The sequence below is a fragment of the Pecten maximus genome, chromosome 2 (genome assembly GCF_902652985.1).
Source record: "Pecten maximus chromosome 2, xPecMax1.1, whole genome shotgun sequence".
NCBI classification, from domain to species: Eukaryota; Metazoa; Mollusca; class Bivalvia; order Pectinida; family Pectinidae; genus Pecten; species Pecten maximus.
The window spans coordinates 21,608,960-21,619,529 of record NC_047016.1 but is presented as its reverse complement, the minus strand read 5'-3'; positions in this window follow the sequence as shown (position 1 = coordinate 21,619,529).

Genomic DNA, 10,570 nt, shown 5'->3' with positions numbered 1-10,570 from the left:
TCTAACAATGTTAGAGGATAATACACAGCGAGAAACTCATGATGGGAAGTAATATTCATCAGATCATCTTCCCACACATGAATTTAGAAGGCCCAGCTTGTCAGTGAATTAGCACTGCAGATCTATATCTATACACAAGTCCCATAATATGTTTGCCTTCGAAGGCTCATATTATGATACTTTATGTGTATTATTGAATACATTGTATTTAATATTTCTGTAATTTGTCAAACATCGAATTCATGGTTAAACAAATAATATTTGAAAATAAGCGTTAAATAACATGATATCAACTTTCAATTCTGAAGCATATACAACTATATAATAGGACTATGAACAAATTGAGATTATGTCCAAAAAATAAAACAATAGGCAAAAGGATGGACATGTGCATTTGGACGACATATTAGCCCAAGCAGGGACATATATAACGTTATTATATGTCCCTGGCCCGAGTTTCCTCTGATCCCGACATCATACGCATGTCTTAGACCAGCGTTAAGCGAAGGTCTATACGGACGGAATAAAACACCGATATGGGACTAAATTGGTGCCTCGTTCATCTATATATGTATGGTAGGTGTTTTGTCACGTTAGATTGTATTTATTTGCCCCAATATGTTAGCGACACCAAACGGTGTCGCAGAATTTCACGTTTTCATATAGTAGTGTGCTCTTGTCCTAGACTAGACATAGTGTCAGGGCCACAGGAAACTCGAGCTAGGCGACATATTTACCCCACATTTTCAAAGGTTGAGCATAACAATGGCATGCAAGTTTCAATGTAATTTATTATGATTTAGCCTTAAGTTATATTTAAGGATTAAACTGTCTTTTTTGGTGTCTATGGTCGATATAGATGCTAGAGCTTTGCAAACAAATATACATAACATAATACAGCATAGTATGATTGCAGTTATAAAAACTGACTATTATCTCAATAACAGGTGTTTTATATCCAGTTACATCAGAATCATCATCATTGACACCTCGATACATGATACTGTCTTAATATGCTATGGAGATGGTGATCACAAAGAGGGGAACACTATATGAGAATATATTTTAAGTATAGTACCCTGTGCTTGTGCATGTTTCGGAGGGGTTGGGGATGTTTATGTTATAATCGCACCTGTCAATGTATTTATCAATTTATGTATTGTTTGTAACAATCAAGATGCACAAATAATGAAATCATGAAGATGCAAACTAGATTTCCATTCTTGATGTACAGTATGTTTCGTGTACTTGTAATTTTAGAAATAATTTGATTGTCATTGTCAGTCAGGGACGTATTGGCCCCAAGTCAGCTGAGGTATTTTGAATGAAATAAAGGTAAAATAAAGCAAAAACCTATAATTTTACAATGAGCTGTAGCCGAGGAAGGTGGAACTTTTTTAAGGAAATGAAGGAAAAGTCTGCAATAAGAACGGATTTAATCATGTGATTGAAAAGAAGTAATATATTTTAAAGTCTTTTACTGTCGAGTCCCTTGGATAAGATAATCGCTGAGTAACAGAAATTGATATCTAAATTAGGGGCTAGTTTTACTTCCCTCTCTGAATGTACATAACCCCGAAGATAAAGTACATTTAACAGTCGGTATGACGTTTATTCCACCTTTGTTGAGTAAATATGTCGTCAACATCCTGGAGGATATGACGGTCGGATCTGTTGAACAGGATTGAACCATTTCCATACAGTGTAATTGATGTCATTTCTACACTTAAGGGGCATCTAAACACCAAATCCAGTCAAAACAGTGATATTTTACAAGCCTATAAATCGCTACTACGGTGCAATTTAATAGAAATAACTTGAACTCTTAATATGTATCATGGCAAACCATTGGACTTGCTGTTGACATGTAATTTGTTAAGCTGTTTGTAAATTTCAACAAAACATAAGAAAAATGAATGTCTCAGGGGGACATGATAAGCTCATTTGTATCGCATATATTGCACAAACTAGCTATGTCGTTTTGCTCACAAATGTCTACAGCACAAAATAGGAGCATTGGTTTGACCAGATTTGACTATATTGTATGTATAAACACTGTTTTTATTTTGACCTTTAAATGCACATTGCTGTCGTGAATGATATCACCAAAATATGGCATATAAGGAGGCATTTCAAACTATAAAGAACTCTAGAAATGACAAGAAGACTGCTATTAGAAAACAAAATTCAAGCATTGAGTTTGCGGTAATATATGTCTATTTCTGAAAAATGTCACAAACTCCCCAGTTTAACTTAAAAAGATCCTTCTTACTATGATCAGATGTCTTGAAAGTATAATATAGGAGCATTTTTATTCATTAAAATGCCTCCCTTTATGCCATATTTGTGTAATATTATTCAAAGCCGCCATTTGCATTTCAAGTTCAAAGCAAATTAATCATTTATACGTACATAAAGTAAAATCCGGTCAAACAAATGCTCCTAACCTGTGCTATAGACACTTGTGATCATAACAGCTTGGCCATTTGCGTGACGTAGAATTATTCCATACTGCATCTTACCACAAAGTTACTCTATAGAAGAAACTGATAGCATCTACAGCAAATTATTGGTGTTTGTAAGAAACTACATGTCCGAACAAACATTTTGGTATGTTACATGACAATATTTTGTGCAAATCTTCAGATATTTATTCGTGTTTGAAATTCAAGATCATCATGCTACATGTATATAGATGACCCTTAACTCTCCTCCAATACATCATAATATTTAGTGTGGAAATGCGGCAATTTTTGCCAGTAAGCTTGCCATATTAGTCATCTTTAGCGACCATTGATGTGAAAAAGACAAACTTCAAATAATCCAGACAAACATAATGAAGCCATTCGCATCATCTTATTTATTTTGTACAATGCCTGATTTGATAGACACAGATATACAGCCGCGTACTGCTTTGCGATATGCACTAGGTGATCTATCGAACCAGACAATTATGTGCGAAATAATATAACTATATCGACGGTTAACATAAAACCTGATGTGTATGAAATACGTCCGCATAAGATATACATTACCCTATAGAACGACCATTTACAGGGTAAGTTTAGCATTCAGTTGTACATATCACACTGTCAAGTTACTATTTACGTGTAGTAGATATTAGTATCTAAGGTTACTACATTTTGTATTTACGTGTAATAGATATTCCTCTGTAAGGTTACTATTGACGTGCAGTAGATATAACTCCGTAAGGTTACTATTGACGTACAGTAGATATTACTCTGTAAGGTTACTATTTACGGGTAGTAGATATTACTCCGTAAGGTTACTATTTACGTGTAGTAGATATGACTCTGTAAGGTTACTATTTACGTGTAGTAGATATTACTCTGCCAGGTTACTATTGACGTAAAAGTAGATATTACTCTGTAAGGTTACTATTGACGTAAAAGTAGATATTACTCTGTAAGGTTACTATTGACGTACAGTAGATATTACTCCGTAAGGTTACTATTTACGGGTAGTAGATATTACTCCGTAAGGTTACTATTTACGTGTAGTAGATATGACTCTGTAAGGTTACTATTTACGTGTAGTAGATATTACTCTGTAAGGTTACTATTGACGTGCAGTAGATATAACTCCGTAAGGTTACTATTGACGTAAAAGTAGATATTACTCTGCCAGGTTACTATTGACGTAAAAGTAGATATTACTCTGTAAGGTTACTATTGACGTACAGTAGATATTACTCCGTAAGGTTACTATTTACGTGTAGTAGATATTACTCCGTAAGGTTACTATTTACGGGTAGTAGATATTACTCTGTAAGGTTACTATTTACCTGTAGTAGATATTACTCTGTAAGGTTACTATTTACGTGTAGTATATATTACTCCGTACCGTTACTATTTACGTGTAGTAGATATTACTCTGTAAGGTTACTATTGACGTGCAGTAGATATAACTCCGTAAGGTTACTATTGACGTAAAAGTAGATATTACTCTGTAAGGTTACTATTGACGTAAAAGTAGATATTACTCTGTAAGGTTACTATTGACGTACAGTAGATATTACTCCGTAAGGTTACTATTTACGTGTAGTAGATATTACTCTGTAAGGTTACTATTTACAGTTAGTAGATATTACTCTGTAAGGTTAATATTTACGGGTAGTAGATATTACTCTGCCAGGTTACAATTTACATGTAGTAGATATTGCAATGTCAGTTTACTATTTCCGTGTAAAGTTTACTACTAACCTGCAATATATATTACTCCGTAAGGCTACCATTACTGTCTTTCTGTCATGCTGTAGATGTTACACTAGTAATGTAGAGAATGTTTACTTGGGGTGGTTAATTACGCTTACAGTTTATTTTTTACACATGTAAAGATACCTCGATTTGAGCATGCTGTTGGAACGGCGAAACCGGTCGGACCAATAAACGAACTACCCGGCACGGTCTCATCCAGTACGTTTTACTGTACATACATTTTATGAGGATGCTAAGTTGAAAAACCTTATGATCACTATTTGAAATGCATTTATTGGGCGAATGTAGCAGTTGCTGCTGTGACGTTGCCAAGTGTGTTACCGGGGTGTGTTTATTCTTATTCTACGTTTCACCGGTCACTTAGATTCTACCAAAAGTAATGTGTATTCGGTTTTTACTTTATTTTACCTTTATTTCATTCAAAATACCTCAGCTGACTTGGGGCCAATACGTCCCTGCCTGACAATGACCATCAAATTATTTCTAAAATTACAAGTACACGAAACATACTGTACATCAAGAATGGACATCTAGTTTGCATCTTCATGATTTCATTATTTGTGCATCTTGATTGTTACAAACAATACATAAATTGATAAATACATTGACAGGTGCGATTATAACATAAACATCCCCAACCCCTCCGAAACATGCACAAGCACAGGGTACTATACTTGATATAAAACACCTGTTATTGAGATAATAGTCAGTTTTTACAAGTACACGAAACATACTGTACATCAAGAATGGACATCTTGTTTGCATCTTCATGATTTCATTATTTGTGCATCTTGATTGTTACAAACAATACATAAATTGATAAATACAATGACAGATGCGATTATTACAACATTAGCTCTGCTGTACTTCATGATCATTATCAATCGATCGACTGATTAGTGCATACTTGGCTCTCCAGTACATGACTCAGATTTATGGAAACGGTACCGGTGAAAGATTGACAAATGGAGATCTCCATTTTGGATATTTCCAATCCATATGATGTTTGGTGAGTCTAAACAATTTTAATATGATTATAGAAGTTAGCTACCATTTCTTTGTTCTGTCCTATTTGCTGAGTTTTTAAAGGGTTTCTGATATGCTCAGATTAGTAAGTTTTATTCTATCCAACACACCCTTGGCCTCGGTATACATATATGCATATGCATGTTATACATGTACATACCAAGGCTAAGGGTATGTTGAAAAAAATAAAGTTTAAAACATGATATTGCTCCTCTTGTATGGAACGCCACAGCTGTCTTATATGGTCACGTTCGTTATATATGTGCTTGTGTCATTATATGTGAAGTTTAGAGAGGCTGTAAGGATTTAAGACTTTTTTTAAAGCTGTGGCCCATGGGCATGCCGTCTGTTGAAACCGTTACCTCTCACGCTCGGTCTCCTTACAGGCTCTCTAAACCTCACCGGCTCGCCGATTGTATCTATACTTAGACTTTTTAGATCAGCATCAGATAGGTTGCAGTTAATATTTAAACTGTCAATTTTGTTTTGTTTGAATTATGAAATTATGAATAAAAGCTGCAAACTCCAGCCCATGCAACGTCTTCCAAATTGACGTTCACCGACAATAGTCTCTCTCAACACGACGCTTAAACTGGACGGTGACCCTCGAAATTTAGTTCCAGCTGATTCACTAAGACGCTTGATATAAAGGTGTTTCGATAAGAAGATAAAAGTACATTTCGTATTGGCAAATGCACATCATATAATGTTACTTGTACATAATATAATGGCAAATGTACACCATGTAATGACACAAGGACATAATATAATTACAAAGCCATATCATATAATGACACAAGCACATCATATAACGACACAACCACATCATGTAATGACACAAGCACATCATATAATGACACAAGCACATCATATAATGACACAAGCACATCATATAATGACACAAGCACATCATATAATGACACAAGTACATCATATAATGACACAAGCACATCATATAATGACACAAGCACATCATATAATGACACAAGCACATCATATAATGACACAAGTACATCATATAATGACACAAGTACATCATATAATGACACAAGCACATCACATAATGACACAAGAACATCACATAATAACACAAGTACATCATGTAATGACACAAGCACATCATATAATAACACAAGTACATCATATAACGACACAAGAACATCATATAACGACACAAGTACATCATATAATGACACAAGTACATCATATAATGACACAAGCACATCATATAATGACACAAGCACATCACATAATGACACAAGCACATCACATAATAACACAAGTACATCATGTAATGACACAAGCACATCATATAATAACACAAGTACATCATATAACGACACAAGAACATCATATAACGACACAAGTACATCATATAATGACACAAGTACATCATATAATGACACAAGCACATCACATAATGATACAAGTACATCATATAATGACACAAGCACATCACATAATGATACAAGTACATCATATAACGACACAAGTACATCACATAATGATACAAGCACATCATATAATGACACAAGCACATCATATAATGACACAAGCACATCATATAATGACACAAGTACATCATATAATGACACAAGCACATCATATAATGACACAAGCACATCATATAATGACACAAGTACATCATATAATGACACAAGTACGTCATATAATGACACAAGCACGTCATATAATGACAAAGTACGTCATATAACGAAAGTGCACCATATATGACAGCTGTGGCGTTCCATACTCTTGCATTTGATATTTCATGTTTATATAACTGGTGCCTTTAACTGTCCTGTGCATACAGAGTTTTATACTTCGATAAATTGTATCCATGCAGTGAAATATTGAAGAGATGGCATATGAGAAATGATAAGTTCTTTTTAATAATTTATAATATCTGTGCATTGCATGACCTACAGCTGAACATGCCAAAGAAATTGCCAAAACAGATCAAGCAATTGAAAAAGTCTATGTCCATATGGACTGATATCCAAAAGAGCTGAAGCAGTAATTGGATTCAAAATAACTTGGGGGAACTCACAAAAGGAAAGTTTATGAAGCTGAAGAAGATATATTCAAGGACACTAAGAATGGCAACAACACATCAGGGAGTAGAAGACAGGATTTTGTATCGGAGAAATAAATAGAAGAGGGTGTTTGGGTGAGAATCCCAGCAATCAACCACACAATATATGTATGTGGTTGACATTGTGAAGAGATAAGATGTGTAAGACATGAATGAGCAGAGAATGAAAATCAGAAGAGTGAACATGGCATTGACCTGATGAAATAAATGAGGGAGGAATGAATGACTGCAGGAAGAAACTACAAAATGCAGAGTGTACAGTACTGTATGTTGATCATGTAATGTACGATAAGAAGTTACAGGAATTAGGAAAATTATGACAGTTTTATGTCTCCCTTTTTATCAAATATTGGAAATGGTACAAAATGTAAAATGAACTGATAAATGATTGATGTTTGATATCATTGAAATTGAATAAAAACCTTTCAATGAATGGAGCACCATACTACCTTCCTATGATAGTTTTTTTAATTTAGATTTCTAACAATTTATTTTTTTATCTTTTCAGGTAAATCTTTCAAGTAGAAGGAACATAGAGAATGTACCTCAAGAAACTCGCATTGTCTAGTTGATTGCCTTAACTGTACACAGAGAATTAGTCTCAACATTAGATAATGAAAAGGGCCAATAATTGTTTAATAGTCTAGTGTTTATATAGGGGATATTCCTTGTTTCTTGATGAATAACAATTGACTACTTATATATTATCAATTGCTGTGGAAACTTTGATATTTTTCATGAGTGCTACAAAGCTTGTCTACAGGAGGTCTCATGAACCCCTGGACAAATTTATTTTATTGATGAGGGGAATGGGGGTATGTATACATGTATATGCGAGACCCTGCTCACTTTGCTTTGATTAGTCCCCCATCGGCTCCTGTAGGTACTATATTTTGTGTTGTGTTGTTCCATCCATCTGTTCTTTATCTTGTCCCTGCTCTATCTCCTACACTACTTGTCACTGGAACTTCATACTTGGGTCATGGACTCCAAGCCAGCTTATGTAAGACAGTTTATCCTTTATCAAACTTTGGTCACTCTGACTTGCATTAAAATTATTTGGGTCTGATATGCTGCTCTTCTTATCACTGCAACTTCTTACGTAGGGCATAGGGTCTTAATTGGGGTTAACATGCATTGAACTTCTGGTATTGCTTACTAAAATCTTTAATGTTTAATATTTCTTAATTCATTCACATTAATACCACCTACTACAATTTGAATAATGTGTGCTTGTTAAATAATCAATGTGTAGAATTAATTCTAACACAAATTCATTATCTGTGCATTCTTGGCATAAAATTTCACATCCTGTAAAGGGGGGGGGGGGGGGGGGGGGGGGGATGACTGAATCATCGGAATGGTCTTGTCACTTTTAAATCTGTAATCTTGAAATTGTCGTTGGTCCATCCTCAGTTTCTTGTCACTTTCTCTAAAGGGACATGATATATATTGATATTGGATGTGCCTGCTGCATTTTGATTTAATGACCATGAAGATATTAGCCAGTTGTCATTGTGAAATGCAAGCGACTGTATGTTTTATCTGCACTTCAATCGTTCAACGTTTTTCTTGGCTAAATAAATTAAAGCCACAATGTGCTGTCATTTTCACTGGACATATGTAGTAATTTCCACCCATGTGAGTGTAAGGCTAAGAGACATTGTTTCTGTTGCTGGAAATAGAATTAGAATGTGTTCACATTTTTCTCTCAGATACGACTGGTCCAGTATCATACTATTCATGTAATACAAATGAACATCCCAGATTGTTGTAGAATAAAATACAAAACTTTAACTTGGAGGACATTACTTTGATTGCTGGCAATCACAATATCTATTTTGTTGATTTGTTGCAATGTATCATGGTAGAAAAACTTACAAATGAATGAAAAGAAGAAAATCTAAATGTTATGAATTAATTAAGATCAATATCTGTCCAGTAGTTCTTACTCAAATACTGATACAGGGAAATTGTAAAAACTTTATTTGAAATTTCTTTATTCTTCCATCAGTAACTTTACTAATACATACATTTAGGTCATTTACACTACAATGCTACAGTATCGGTTTTTGGTGGGGGTTTTTTTTTCATGAACATCTTCAACTATAGGGACATAAATGCTATACAAAGACAGTTATGCATGTTTTGTCTTAAGTCGATCTTTTTTAGCAACTATTTGTTACTGATAGTGTAGTCTGTTAAAGGGAAGCCTGCCATTTCAATGATTAACCATTGTTTCTATGCTAAAAATGATCAGTGTCATTTACTTCTATTTGAAGTTAGTTTATATAGTGTAGATATTGTTACTTTAATTAGTAATATTAATGAATAAATTGATAGCCAAAAGTGATTATTAAGATTGTAATTATGTATCGGTCCATACAGATCAATTAATTTCTTGATCAATTCATATGATGTAATATCAAAATCATAAAGGAAAACCTTTGTAACAGATATTTCATTTTAATCCAGATATTGAATTGAGGAGACACTAGAATCAGGTGTTTATCCTTCTAGCCATCTCGACTGTCTACTAGTACTAACTATATTATCTGTGAATAAGGTCATGTCTATTATAAGTCCAGCATATTCTTAGAATAATTAAATGTCTCTAACATTATGCCTAAAGACAACACTTTAATGCGGTATCTAATGAGTAATTAATATTTCGACTTTCACTGTTTCTCATGCATGCATTAAATCTAAAATTGGGTTAATTATTATTGAGGATTTTATTAAACTTTTGCACAGAAATCTGTATTTCACATCACATTCAACATACCAAGATGGCATAACTGCATTAATAAATATTACATTATTATGTAAATATTTAGCTTGCCTGTGTGATTGATTTGTATCATATTAACAAAGACAAGTTTAAAATAAAATCACAACTTTGTGTAACATAATGGTTGAACTGCAAAAATATTATCTTTTTAATCTCCATTCTTCGAAGATCAAGTTGAGATGCATACATACTACATAATATGTAAGGAATATGTTAGTGAGACTTGGTCGTTAACTGTGTCCTGTAGTCAGAGATCGGGGAATCATCACGATTATATCACACCGGGAAAAAATAACAAAAATAAACCTTTTAAATATGCACGTCTTTTAATGCTTCGCGCACTCCTCTATCCGTTTCTTAAATCACTGAAATTGATGGCAGCAGTACAGTTTATGTCAAATTTGACATAGTATGTTGAAG